Source organism: Balaenoptera physalus (genome assembly GCF_965194825.1).
Source record: "Balaenoptera physalus genome assembly, chromosome: 14".
Lineage (NCBI taxonomy): Eukaryota > Metazoa > Chordata > Mammalia > Artiodactyla > Balaenopteridae > Balaenoptera > Balaenoptera physalus.
The window spans coordinates 22,960,732-22,975,386 of record NC_138893.1 but is presented as its reverse complement, the minus strand read 5'-3'; the positions used below and the strand labels follow the sequence as shown (position 1 = coordinate 22,975,386).

The 14,655-nt window shown below is 61.2% G+C and overlaps 1 long non-coding RNA gene across 1 annotated transcript; it reads left to right on the top strand.

Annotated features, from left to right (window-relative positions):
- The first annotated feature begins 1,849 nt into the window (after positions 1-1,849).
- On the top strand, positions 1,850-12,844 carry LOC309642530. The gene is made up of 2 exons (XR_014253241.1): positions 1,850-7,948; positions 8,141-12,844. It is a non-coding gene; the product is annotated as an uncharacterized lncRNA (long non-coding RNA).
- The last annotated feature ends 1,811 nt before the right edge of the window (positions 12,845-14,655 follow it).

The window sequence follows — 14,655 nt, the reverse complement described above, 5'->3', positions numbered from 1 at the left end:
TTGGTGCAAAGCCCACCCCTGCCTACAGGCTGGGGACCCCCAGGGTGAGGGGCTCAGGAAGACCCAGGGGCTCGCTTTGGGAAGGCAGGTGAGGGCACAGGTGGCGCCCGCCGGGAAGTGCTGTCAGCCCACTGCCCAGCCCCGGCCCCATACGGACAGCCCAGGGGGTCAGGATCCCTGGACTCAGCTGGGTCCCTCACGTGTCGGTCTGGAAGCCCTGACCGCTGCTGGCGGGGGACTCGGGGGGTGGGGCAGCGCTTGTGTCCCGATGCAGGGAGGGCTCGGGTGACCCTGTCAGTCTCACGCCGCTCCATGTCCGTGGGTTCCCGGGCTGCCCTGGCCTGGGTTCTGTTGCTCTGTGGCAGTGGTGGAGAGCGGCAGGGCCCCATTCTAGAGCACGCCTCTTCATTCTAGGTGCACGAAAACCAGTCCCCCTTTTACGAGGCGTTCCCTCATGTGTCACCAGCAGATCACGCCCTGCATTCTGTCTTCACACAAGCCCGGTGGGAACAGAGGCAGGACCAGACTCAGGTGCGTCTCCTACAAGGAGGTCAAGGTTAAAGTGGAGCTGCATCCATCATGACCTTGGCTCTGCCTGGAAGCGCTGACTCCAGCCCTGAGGACAGAGTTATATCTTCACTTAAATGCAGATTTTGGAACCAAATCATTTTCCTTGTGAGACACTGCCAGCGTACTGTGCATGCTAAATTATAGCAAGATTATTCCCAGTTACCAGGAAACCACTGTCCGTCTGCATTCCACCCGGCAGCATGCTGCATGCTGTCAGACACGTGGTTGAAATGGAACAAGGCTTCCCGTGGCATCTGCCTTGACGCTCCCAAGCTGTGGTGGAAACACAGCGACCCCCTCCGGAGCAGCTCGCGGGGCCGCCACGTCAGCCTCAGCTGCGAGGTCACACGGCAGGACCGTGCCCGAGGTTTGTGCCCATCGGTGCCAGGAGAGTCGTCAAGGTGGCCACCACCCAGGCCTGTGTGCTGGGCGCAGGGAGCAGAGGGCCAGCACAGCCTCTGGCACAGCCGGGCGGGCAGCGGCCAGAGGAAGACGGGCAGGTGTCTCCTCACCACGCAGTCGGCGTGATGGTGACCTGGCCGCCCAACGTGTGACAGGGCCATTCCACCAGGAGGGCGAGAGGGACGGGTTTCCATGGTCAGTCACCAGAGGGCCCCCTGGGCCTTCCCGACCTGCAGGGCCTTGGGGGAGGGTGCAGGCCGGGGCCAGGCACGCGGTCTCTGTGTATGTGAGGGGCCCCGCGGGAGTCCAGGGCCAGAGCAGGCACAGTCCTCGGGCTCGGGCTCACCCCCATGGGCAAGCGCCGTCCCCATCCGGCCACCTCTGGGTCTGAGAGCAGAAGCCAGTCACGCCAAGCCCAGGCCATCAGACGGCCTCGTAGACCCAGAGACCCCCCCTAAGAGCAGGCCCAGGGGCCCAAGGCCACATGAGCCACTGTCCCCGCCAGGAGGGTCTGCAGTGGAGAAGGGGCAGTGAGCACAGCGGAGGGGGGAGGGCAGCGCGGGGGGGTGGGGGTGGGGCGGGTAACGCAGGCACATCAGCCCCATCTGAGTCCCAGGACGTCCTCGCAGAGCCTTCCAGCCGAGAGAGCTAATTTAGACAGAATCTAATAAATGATATTGACCTTGGCGAAAACCTTGTCTGAAATAATTTCTCTCCCTGCAGACGTCACTTGGAGACTCTTAAGACGCAGGATGCGGAGGGGGGGCACTTCAGGCTGAAATCCTTCAAGGGGCGGCCTTCCCCTCTCCCGGCCACACAGCCCGGCCAACCTGGGGTCTGTCGGCAGCGGCTGCAGGTCCCCGGGCCCCACGGGGAGCCGTTTGGAGGGATGAGCACGCAGACCCGGGCGCACGGGGACGTCAGACACGGTGTGGGCGGCAATGGGGGGGGGCAGGGACCCCAACGGGATCCGACAGGCCCCTGGGAGCGGACGAGGAGCCGACGGCGAAGGCCAGGCAGCGGTCAGCCTGTGTCCCAGGACAGGCCTGCAGTCGGCGCGCCTCTCACGGAGCAGGGGTCCCGCGTGACATGGCCAGAGCCGGGGCCCCGCCCTTCCCACCAAGCGCCAGGCGGGGGGAGAAGGTGCTTTCACTCCCGACGAAAGGTATCCTGGGTCCCTCGTCAGGGTCCCAGCTGCCTGGTGTTCCTCACGGGCAGGAGGTCGGGCAGGTGTGACCCTCACGGGCAGGAGGGCAGGGCCTGGTTTGGTCCTTGTCACCTGCATGGCCGCAGACAAGGAGAAAGGGCCTGGGCAGGAGTCCTCTGCTTGTGCAGGTCATGCATTTCCCTGGAGGAGGCCTGGCCTGGTCCCCAAGGACATCACGAGGACAAAGCACAGGGCATAACAGGTGACACAGGATAGAGGACTCCAAGGCAGGAAGACTCCACAGCAGGTCCCACTTGCTCGGTTGTCACTAGAATCTGTGGCTGATCAGGTCAGGATCCTGTGACTTTCTGATGCTTCAGAGACGGCGCTCTCCTGACTCGGAGAGAAGCACAGCCCACAAAGCTGCCACACTGCACCCTCTGGCTGACGAAAGGCACAGCCTTCGTGGGCACCACCCATGGCCTCTGTGCCCTGTGCCCACGCCTGTGGCCCCTGCGAGGGTGTCTCAGTGCCAGGAGCAGGAATGCGGCAGTGGGGCTAACTGAGCGCCCAGAGCCCAGCACAAAAGGGCTTCCGCTCTCCCTGCCCTGAGACGGTGCCAGCTCTGCGCTGGTGCCGGGGCCAGAGTCGGAGCAGAGGTGGCGCGCCCTCCTCGCCGGCCAATCTCACACCGAAGGAGAAGGAGCTCACCTTTGAAGTCAGCTCTCTGACAGGTAATACGTTTTCAGGAGACACTCACATTTACACCTGTTTGCTTTCGATCTCCTGCCTTTAGGCAGCAGGTCACGAGGCGCCCAGTGCAAGTGGGCCAGCCAGGAGAGCAAGGGTCCGAGATGACGCTCCAAGGCAGCTCCCACGCGCTGGTGGCACTGCCTCAGCCTCTCAGGGAGGTGGGACCTAAAGGTACCAGAGCAGGAGGCTCCCCTCCCAGCCCCAGGTCCCAGGGCTCTCGGCACGCAGGGCACTGGGGACCAAAGGCAGGGAGGCCACAGCCAGGACCCGAGGCATGGTAGCCGCTGGGATCCTTAAAAAAAGAATGGTCGGGTGAATGGGTGGATGGGTGGATGAGTGGATGGAGGATGGATGGGTGAGTGAGTGGGGGGTGGATGCGTGGTTGGATAGGAGGACGGGTGGTGAGTGAGTAGATAACACGGGTAGGTGGACGGGCGGGTGGTGAGTGAGTAGATACACGGGTAGGCAGGTGGATGGGCGGGTGGGTAGATGGATGGCAGGAATGGACAGGAGAGAGGACAAAAGAAGAACACGATGGCTGGAGAGTGCACGAAGTGGCAGATGGCCAGGAATCAAGGATGATTTCACCTTTCAAAAAGAGGAAAGTTTTCTCCAAAGAACAGCATTTTAGCATAAGCCAGTTATTTCCTCCTGGAATTTATTACAGCTTTGTGAATACTGACAACACATGGGGAGGGCATTTATTGATCCACTGCACAGGTAAATTGTCCTTTAAAAATTCAAATATTGGGTGAAATATAGTGAAGCAAATTCATGTTTCAAACCCCTATGGAGAAGTAGCAGCGCATGCGCGATGATAAACGACAGGACATGAAAAGAACATTGTTTGTGCCCTCCCCTGAGGTCAGAGAACAAATCTGCCTCTGGAGAAGGAAACTTTCCAAGGGGCAGAAGCAGCTCTGGGGGCAGCGCCATGCGGCCTGCAGACGGGGTAACACACGTCCCTCCTCGGAAGCGACCGAGGAAAGGCGGGCGTGAGGCCCAGCTCCCAGCAAGTGCACAACAAACAGTGTTTCATCAGTGAGTTCTTCTTAAACAAGGCTGTGTCCAAACATACAAATTAAATTTTACAAAAGCACACGTGTTTGGGAGTTCCTCAGCTACCTCGTGAAAACTATTCTGCTTTTATGCAGAGAAATTATAGGCTTAGCGCTGGTTCTAAAAACGGTCGTTATGGACTCTGTGTGCAGAGGTGGGACCGAGCAGGTAGCGAAGCGCTGGGGTTCACGGGGCTGGAGCTGTTCGCGGGCAGGTGTGCGTGAGAGACAGACCTCCGTGGACACACGGGCACAAAGTCACGTGGTGGGACCCGGTGCACGGCAGTCAGAGAGCGGGTGCCGGCCGGCAGGGGCACAGGAGTATGGAGGCCGGGCCTCCTGGACCATGAAGTCCTGGGCCACCTTCCCACTTACCCCCCCGCCGGGATGCGCGTCAGCACGTCTGGCCTCAGAGCTCCTGGCCCCTGAGCATCTGTTGGTCTCTGTTCTCCAGACCTGGCCCTGGGAGTGACCGTCCGGGGGAGGGGAGAGTACAGGTGGGAGTGGCCTTGCCCTGCTGGCCTTGTGGGAGTGAGCTCCTTGGGAGGCAGGGGCGTCCAGCACCTTGGGCCACTGGCTGGAGCTGGAGGAGGCTCCAGAACGTTCTGCACTGAGCGGCTGGGCTGGATCCACGCCCCAGTCTGGATGAGCACCCAGTCCCAGCTTCCGGGTCACAGACCACGCAGGCCTGAGGGCCCAACCACCCCCATCCCCCTGAAGCGGCCAGAGAGCTGCCCGGCCTGGCTCCCGCCTGCGGCCCCCTGTCTCCCCACGTTCCCTCGAGCCGCCCCTGCCCCGCAGACCCTCCTCCCTAACCCACTCTGCCGACCCCTCCTTGCTTTGGGGATGCCCCAAGCCGCCCACCGTCTAGGACTGAGTGTCCCCCTGCCTCGGGGGCTCCAGGGGCTCCTGGCTGCAGGACAGCTGCCTCGGGGGTCTGGTCCCTGCACTGCTGTCTGTGACCGTGACAGCGCACGGCGGCCAGGCCACTGCAGTCCCAGCCGAGAACCCAACCACGTCCCCAGTGCACGTCCGCTGGCACAGCAGAGATGCCCAGGGGTGAGGAGGTGAATGGGGGGGGGGCCCGGGGCAGCGGGTGCCTGAGCCCACCTTGCCGTCATGACAGATGCTGAGCCACGAGGGGGGACCCCACATGGGTCAGGCTCTCCTGGGCAGCGGTTCCTCCGAGGGGCTCAGGCAGCCTGCGGGTCCAAGAGACCATGAGGAGAGCGCTGTTGGGACACTGCTGTCACCCCTCTGACCCTGAGCGCCTCCTGCACGCCACCCGGCCCTGGACCGGCACCCACAGAAAGAGGGGAAGGCCCTGCCTGACCCCCAGGCCTCCCAGCCCCGCGGGGGCGTCACTCCCCCCCCCCAGGGGCTGGGGGTCTTGGCGAGGGAGCTAGAAGACAGGTGGGGGATGGGGGCTTGGACTCAGGCTCACCCTGGCTCTAGCCTGTGCCTCTGACCTGGCGAGCGGCCTGGGCCCCAGTGTCCCCCGGGGGCCTGAGTGGGGCCCTTCCCAGGGTCACGGAAGGGCTGGCCATCATCTCAGTGCTTGGCCCCTGAGCCTCGCGGACAACATGGGGTCACCTCACCGTCTCAGGTCCACTCTGCATGCTTGGCCCCTCTGAGCCCCAGCTCAGGGGGTGAAGGAGAACTGACCACAGAGGTCGGAGGTCGGGGTGTGCTCCCTGGAAACGCAGGCAGCCTTGGCCAGAGGGACACTGTCTGGGGGCTGGGACCACCTGGGGCCCCACCGTCCTGCCCAAGGTGACCTCCTGGCTCCAGGCCACCCCTGACACACAGCCCCCCGCAAGGCTGGTTGCTCAGAAGATTCTTCCTCCTGGCCGGTAGGGGCTGCGTCCAGCCCTTCGGCCTGTCCCCCAGGCCCCGAGCCCAGCCGGTTCCCCTGGGTTCTCGGAGGTGCCCGAGCTCTGGGCACTTTATTCTTTTAATTATCGCGCCAGTGACGACCTTCCTGTTTCTTCTCTAAAGCCAGGTTTGGGGCCCATCGGGAGACAGGAGAGATTTTCTCGTCTCTCTGACAGCCCCACTGGTTTTTAATTACTGCAAAGCCCTCGGGTGCTTTCTCACCTGCTTCAGACCGAAACCAATAAACACGTTCATTTACTTCTGAGTGACTCAAGCCCCAAGGCCTTGGTGCAGTCCTGGGGCCGGGAGATCTCGGCAGTTCCGATCATGTCCTTCACCCCCTGAGCTGGGCAGGGCCACCCTCCCTGTGCAGAGAAGGTGTGGCCTCCATCAGGCCCTGCTCCAGGCCCTGTGGGCTGCACACGCAGCCAGGAGGCGGGGCGGTGAGGTCGCCAGTGGGCCGTCCTGGGAGGTCTGAGGTCAGACTCTGGAGTGTCCAGCCCATCGCCCGCCACGTGCACCCGTCAACAGACGTTTGCTGAGCCACGAAAGAAGGAATCGAAACGGGTCTGAGGTTTTCTTAGACTGGCGAGAAGCATATTGTACTTGACGATTTTAATTGCATTTGCCAAAGGACGTTTAAGTCTCCCTGGAGCAACGAAGGAAACCGTGCCCCGTCAGTTTGGGACAAGCAGCCGCGGGTGTGGTCTTGGAGCAGAGGCAGAGAAGGTTCTGGACCCTCCAGCACCCGCGGGCTGACCACCGAGTCCTGCTGCCCCATCCCTGGGGCTGAGCAGAGCCCTGCCCGGGGGCCCAGCGGGCACAGACGGCGGAGGCCCGTGCACAGGAGCTCCTAGAGCACCTTCCAGAAAGGCCACCAGGAAGCATTCCCAGCTCTGAGGGCACGTGGTCTCTGCCGAGAGGCTGGCCGTGCTCCAGGAGACCCTGTGGGCAGACAGGCCGGCCTCGCTGTGCGGAGGACCTGCCTCTTGGGGCTCTTGCTGCCGGTCGGGGGCGCCTGGTCTGGGGTCGGCCAGCATCGGGCCCCAGGCCTGGGCTGCGGAAGCAGTCGGGGCTGAGGCGGGCTGAACCCTGGCGCGGGAGGAAAGGAGGCCTGGGGCCTGAGTTATTCCGGAGGGGGCGTGGGGAGGGGGAGGGGGCAGGGGCCCAGGCTGCAGCTCAGAGGCTCCCTCTCGGGCCCCGACCCCAGCAGGGCCCGGGCCAGGCCTGCTCCCTGCCTGAGCCCGCATCGCCCTCACGCCAGCGCCGTGCAGCGTCCCTGTGGCTCTTTGTCCAGCGGTCCCCTGGCCTCGGGCCCTCCCCAGCTGGCTGGCTCTGACTGCTGTTCTTCCGCCTGGGGCGCTGGGCAGCTTCCTTTGCCCCGAGGAGATGCCCTTCCTGCTGGCCTTCGAGGCGTCTGCTGAGCCGACCACACCCTCTGCCGCGTCAGTGCTCACGGCCCCAAGGGACTGGGCCCGGTGCAAGCACGCGGCACCACAGTCTCTCTCCACTCGGGGGGCTCCTGGGCACCCTTCAGGGCACAGCTCAAAGGCTGCGGCCTTCCGGAAGCCCGGCCTGCTTGCTCCGCCCCGTCAGCATGGGTGGCCCTGTGCCCAAGGCTCACTCCTGCCCACCCCGTCTCTTCCCCACAAGCAGGGCCTGCCCGACCGGCCCTGCGTCCTCCAGCGGGACTCTGCCCGTCGCAGGCGCTCAGTGAGACTCGGAGCCCAGCGTGGGGACGGGGCCGGCCCTCCGAGCAACTTTGGAGAACGTCGCTCCCTCCGTTCGCTCTCCGGATCCACGCGGAGACCCCACCCCAGTCTCCGGGGCACCCAGCCCTTTCGGAAAGGGAGGACGGACTGCCGGGATGAACGTGTCGCACGGAAACCACTTACGGTGACATCCAGGGGTTTGTCTTGGTGGCATCTATCACCACCAAGCAGACAGATCGCACAGGAGCTCGTGTCACTGAGGGTGCGTGACTTAACAGTCGCCAGGACGGTGGGGATGCCAGGGACAGCCAGGCGGACCGCCCACCCGAGAGCCTGCCAGCCAGGGGCGGCGAGCTCAGCTCTCCCAGAGCAGATGTTTCTGGGAGGCCCAAGCCCAGGGGCCTGAGCACCCGGGCCTTCCGAGGTTAGCGGTACGTGGACACGGGTAGCGGCTGAGGGGGCGGGGAGGGGTCAGTGCAGACTTGGGCTTCGCGGGCCCTCCTCCCAGCTCCCCTCAGCTGTCCAGCCCAGGGCTTCCTCCCGTGAGTCCCCCAGGGCCCCGCAGGCGGCCCTCCTGCTCACTCCCCCTCCCTCTCTGTCTGCGTCTCTCTCTGTATCTTGAGGAGCGAGCTGGGCCCTCGCCCCGGGGATGATGAAGGCCTCTGGGAGCATTAGCCCTGCCGGGCAGCGGGCGGAGGGGCTGTGACCAGCAGCCAGCGGAGACGACGTGCCCAGGAGGTCGAGGCAGTGGCCTCGGGGAGAAGCTCAAGGCACCGGAACCCCCAGCTGCTGTCAGTCTCCGCTTCCATGTAAAGTGTCAAATTTACATACGTTTATTGTACTTTGTTGAGAGTTTAAGAACCGCAAGTACCTCATTTACAGAATTCGCACGTCAAGATTTTCAACCTCACTCCAATTTCACGTCGTCCTTCTAAAGTCTAAAGTGCTTCTCCCCTAACGCAGTCTCAGGGCAGCGTCAGCTTGGCACCAACCCTGAGCACAAGCGGGTCCCAGGGCATGGGCCGTCACTGGGATCGCAGCCAGTGGCCCTGCGCACAGAAATGCAGCTGTTCAGAAACAGGCATCTTTATTTTCCCAAATTTCCTAGGCAACAAATAACCAGGGGCTGCGGACTTGCTTGGGGAAATTAATTCTGGGAACAGTGTTATTTTTACTTCTGTCTTGTATCCATCTCACCACCTCCCCGCCCCCTGCACCCGTGCATACATCACGAAGTCAGGAGCTGCTGTGCGTGCTGGGCCTGGGGCTGAGCTGGGGCTGAGCTGGGGCTGCCCGGTGGACAGGGCCCGAGGCAGCAGGGACTCAGGGCACATCTGGGGCCACGGCTGCAGCTGCAGAGACCAGCGGCCAGCGGCCGGTCCCGCTGCAGATCGTGGGGCGGACGTCACCAGAGGCTTTGCCCAGCTCTTGGGACATGTCAGCAGGTGGCAAAGGGCTACGTGACTTCAAGGAGACGTGGGGGACGGAGCCCAGGTCTCACCGGGGGCCCCCCTTACAGAGCAGGTGTCCAGACATCGGGTCTTTACAAACACATGGCACATCCACACACACACTCTACCGTGAGGGTCAGAGTGAAGCGCGGTCACCCAGTCCCCAGGACGGCAGTGTGGTCACCGCACCTCTGCCCCCTCCCCTCCCCACACAGGTGACTGGGAAGCAAAGCCCAGATGTGACGTTGATCATCCCCCCTCCGAATGCCCTGTAAGTGCGGCCACAGGACCACTACCAACCCCTAAAAGAGAGCAAGAAGAGTCCTGGGTTTAATCAGATATTTAGCCCATGTTCACATTTTCCAGATTGTCTTGTACTTTTTACAGTTTATTTTTAAATCGGGGTCTAAAGGTCCCTGAGCTGTGACCGTTGGTGCCTCTTTCTCTCCTCGCGCATTTTTGCTGAAGAAACACAGTCGTTTGTTCCCACGTCCGGCTTCCAGCGGCTCCTTGGGTGCTGTGTGTCCTGTAAGGTGGCACTTCTGTCCCCAGGTCACTGGGTCCCACGTCGGGTGCGACAGGGAAGCACCTGGGCCGCCCTCCCCGTGAAGGTCACGCCTACGTCACCTAACTCACTGGGGCTGCAGGACGAGCTCCGTCCTTCGTCTTCCTTTTGCCTGGACGCTCCCGTAAGAGAGACTCCCTCTCACGGTCCCCTTGGCCACCCCGAGGTGCACACTCACAGGACAGGCAGAACAGGCACCGGGCTTTTCCCTGTAGTGACCCATTTTCAAAACAACGAGTTTGTCCCCCGGAATCTGCCAGACGTGTCCTGAGCGTGTGACCCCAGCGGAAGCCCCACTCAACCTGCCGAGTACTCGTGCCTGCGCCGGGGCCCTCGGGCCAGCTCCGGACCGAGCAGGGCTGTGGGTGCCGGCAGCCTGTGGCCCGCCCGGCCTCCCCTTCCCCCGAGGAGGCCGAGGAGGGGCGCGAGGACTGCGGAGGTGGGGCAGCAGCCGGCAGGCGGGGCCGGCCCTCGCGGGGGGCAGGGCAGGGGCACTGCCACCTCCTCCTGGTGGTGCGGGGCTGGCAGGACGGGCCCCAGGGGCCCAGCCTCGTTGCCTCGGGAGGCTCTGGGAGGGCGGGCGCCGGGCCGGGCCGCTAGGCGGCTACCACGCTGAGTCTTCCCGGCAGCAGATGTTTCAAACGACCTGTCCTGTATCCTGCAGGCGCCACCACAGCTCAGAGTGGAAATGGGGGCCAACCTATGGACGGCAGCTCACCCCCCAGGGGCTGGCCTCCGTCTAGGGCAGGACGCTTCGGTCCCACTCCCCCGAGAGTGGTGCGGACCTTCCAGGGTGTGTGCTGGAGCTCAGCTGGGGGGTGTGCTGCCGGGGCCCTGGGACCAGACCTGCGGGCCCACCGTGCCTCTGTTCCTGAGGCCTCACCCACAGCACCGGGGCCCACTCGGCCGAGGCCCCAGCCAGAAGGACTGCCGCGGCCTGTGTTCTCCAGATGGCAGCCCCTGCTCCAGGCATAACGTAACAGGTTCACCCTGAGGGCACTGGGCCCACCGCCCCCAGCACAGCGAAGAAACCAAGCCAGGCCGCACCGAGTTACAGCCCCTTGGCCGCCCGCCATCAACACAGGGACCTCGCGTGCTTTCCCAACAAGGAGGCCGAGCGGGGAGCCAGGGGGCTCAGGAGAGGGGGTCCCAGCCAGGCGAGCGTCTCCCAAGAGCAAAGCCCCTTCCTCTGGGCCTGGACCTCGAGCTGCCGCAGGGTCTGTCCGGGAGCAGCAGTGGTGCCCTTAACCCCGCACGGTCTGCAGGGCCCCCGGTGACTGGCCTGGGGCCCGTTGTCCTCCATCTCTCCACACACCCCGACACTGGATCCTGGGCCCTCCGGGTGCAGGGACCGCCTATGAGCTCACTTCAGCATCAGGACCTGCCGACTCTTCCAGGAATGAAAAGGGAAACGCAGGAGGATTTGAAAGTCAACTTGAAACCTGACTCGGTGGATCTGACTGAGTCCAAATTGGACACATTTGGAGAAAAGTGCTTAACTGGGAATCTTCTATTAAACCGGGGATGAGGAGGGCTTTTTTTATCAGTGGTTTAGGAGTGATGTAGGATTAAGATGCACAGCAGAGGGATTCAAAGCAGGAAACAGAATCTTCCTGCAGTGCTGCGCCCCTCACATCCGGTGGGGGGCCCGGGGCTCAAGGGCCTTGCAGGCCTCCCTGTGGGCTGATGAGCACAGAGGGGGGCCAGTCTGGCCTTGGGGACCGTGTGGCCCAAGCCCACGCTCAGCCCAAGTCTGTCCTTGACCATCTGATCTCTGTCTCCGTATCTAACTGGAGGCAGTGGGCAGGCGTGGTCAGGCCCAGGGAGACACCGCCCCGATTGCCGGGACCCGGGGCCTGACCCTCCCTCCTGGGTTCTGGGTCCTATCACTGCCCCCCGAGCCCCCCATTTGGTCTCCACAGCTGGCACCCCACAACCTCAGGGAGTTGGGGTGCCCGCCTGAGGCTGGGCCGAGTGGGGCTGCACTACAGGGCGGGTCGGGGGCTGGGCCCTGGGAGGACCACACACCCTTTCTTCCCACCAGGACCCCGCTCCTCCCCAGACCGATGTGCCAGCCCAGGGCGCCGGGCTTCCTGCAGAGGGGCTTGTGCAGGGAGCAGGGGTGGAGCCCGCCATGTGGACGACTTCTGCCCGCCCGGATGGAGATGGGCAGAGCGGAGCTGACAGCAGCCCACCTGGTCACCAGCAATGCCCGCGGGGCTGCCCGCGGGGCCAGGAGCCTCTGCCCACACCTGTGGTCTCAGGGCAGCTCCAAGGAGGCTGGGCAGGGGGGGATGTTTGAGCCCCTCGGGGTGCCTGGGGGCCGGGGCAGGTTTAGACAGATGGCAGTGGCCACGGGAAAGCCCCAGAGCCCAGGGAGGGGTGAGGAGGGAAGAGGGGCAGGGGGCTTATGAGCCCTGCCTGGGGTGGGAGGACCCCGGCCAGTGGGACCTCAGCTCCTCGGAGGGAAGTGTGAGCTCCGTCAGAGGATAAAGAGCACGGCTTCCAGGCAGGGGCTGGGCGGGAGGCGTGAGGGTCTCTTCCCCGGCCCGCGCGAGCCTCCTCCGGTGCCAAGCTGGCGAGCAGGACGGTGGTGCTGGCGGCCTTGGCAGGTCCTCTCCCGGGGGCCCCGACCCTCTGTCCTCCTCCTTCACACCCACTTTCCCTCCACTTTCCCCCCACCTGCTGCTGCCGCTCAAAGAGTCCGTGGAGCGTGTGGATGTACGGGTCAATGTTGGAGTTTGCGAACCATATTTTGAAATTAATGAGGATCTTAGCTTTTATAGACTTCCAAAATGTATAAACCTGCCAACCTGGGCGAGTTCAGCGTGAGGCCGGCTCCTCGTGGACCTGACTGCTGTCCTGCAGGGTTGGCAGGGCCGGCCGGGGCACCCGGATCTGACTGGAGGGTGGCCGTCCGAGCGCCCTGGGGTCTGGGCGCCCCGCCCGCCAGCCTCCCCCGCGGACGCCTCCTCCAGGTGCTCCTCGTCACACGAGCAGCCCAGGACGAATGCCCACTGCTCTCACAGGGTCCCAGATTGGGAAGAGGGGGATTTTGAAAACGCTTTCTTTATATTCACAAGTTGTGATCCTTTTTCAAAATTCAAGATCTTTTCTACTTTTGTTTCTGTTTATCATAATGCTTGCTTTTTCCTTATTTCTTGATTTTTTGGCTTGTAACTAAGTTTAGTTATTTTGCCAGCCCTGCTTTGTAACGTAGGCAAACCATGGAGTGAGCCAAATAACTACAACTAAGGAGTTAATCAAAAAACCCCAAAGTCACAACTATTAAAATTTTATATTTTTTTATTGTTTAAACTGATTTTGTTGGGTTTTTTCTTTACCAATAAAACAATGCATGGTCAAGAAAGTAGTATCTAAAATACGGATGCAGAAGAATAAGCTGACCAATGGTCACTATCCTGCTCGGCTGTGGGCACCAACACCGCCCCCTGGGTCCCTCAGATGGTCCCAACGCACACGCACAGGTGCACACACTCGCTCTGCTACGCACATCCCGTCACACGTCTGTGAACAGCGGCTGCACGAGCGTCTGCTGGCCTCCTCTCCCAGGGCTGCTCCCCCATCACCAGCCAGCAGGCGTCAGTTACTCCAAGCCACCCCGTTAGACGCTCAGAGCGTTCCAAACCTCAGCTATTCCAAAGGCTCAAGGCAAGAATGACTGGCTGAAAATGATTAGATATTAAAATGTAAAGATTATTTTTAGGCTTAGGGGTATTTTGAAAGGAGAAGGGGGAATGTTTCAAGATACAAAGCATTGGAAGTCTGTCCTGCGGTGTGCCAAAACGGCTAATGCTAGAAAACCAGAGACTTGGGAATATTAATTTTCTAACAAATCACTATTTTAACAAAATTGCCATGTGGAACAACTTGCTTTTGACCACATCTAATTTGGTAAAATTGCTTTGGCCCAAGTGCCAGAAGGGTTGGCAGGGACCGGGAAGCCGGCGGAGGAGAGTGGAGGCCAGGGAGACCGGTGGGAGCTGGGCCGTGTGGGACGGGCCAGCCCAGGCGGGGCCCAGACAGGCAGGGCGGGTCAGATGCCGGAGCAGGAGGCCTGAGCAGGAAGGAGGGCACGTCCTGCGGGAGCACGAGGGCGGCAGGGTCAGGCCCAGGCCGGCACCAAGGACGGACGGCTCAGCTGCGGCCATCCTGCTGTCTCCTCTTCTTGTGTCCACTGCCCCAGGATGGAAGGCTGCAGCAGGTGGTGACACGGCAGGGACAGCAGAGAAAGACCCTCCCGGCAGGAGTTTCCCTCAAGACCCTCCACTCCTGCGGGAACCCCACAGGTGAACTCAGCCCCACAGAGAGTACCAGGCCCCCCAGACACCGGCTCCAGTCCCAGGAGGCTGAATGCTTCCATGAACCAGTAAGTGTCGTTAATGACTCAGGTCTGGAAACTGGACTAGTCCCTCAAGTTTATTTTTTTTTTAATTTTTAATTTTATACTGGAACATAGTTGATTAACAATGTTGTGTTAGTTTCAGGTGTACAGCAAAGTGATTCAGTTATACATATACATGTAACTATTCTTTTTAAAATTCTTTTCCCATTTAGGTTGCTACAGAATATTGAGCAGAGTTCCCTGTTCTATATAGTAGGTCCTGGTTGGTTATCTATTTTAAGTATAGCAGTGTGTACGTGTCAATCCCCAACTCCCAATCTATCCCTCCCCTCACCCTTTCCCCCCGGTAAGCATAAATTCATTCTCTAAGTCCGTGAGTCTGTTTCTGTTATTCTAGATATAGAATATATATATATATAGAGAGAGAGAGAGAATATATACCACATCTGCTAATGGACATTTAGGTTGCTTCCATGCCTGATTCCTCCAGCTCCGTTTTTCTGTCTCAAGATTGCTTTGGCTATTCAGGGTCTTTTGTGTCTCCACACAAATTTTAAGATTTTGTGTTCTAGTTCTGTGAAAAATGCCATTGGGAATTTGATAGGAATTGCATTGAATCTGCAGATTGCTTTGGGTAGTATAGTCATTTTCACAATGTTGATTCTTCCAATCCAAGAACATAGTATATCTCTCCATCTGTTTGTGTCATCTTTGATTTCTTTCATCAGTGTCTTATAGTTTTCTGAGTACAGGTCT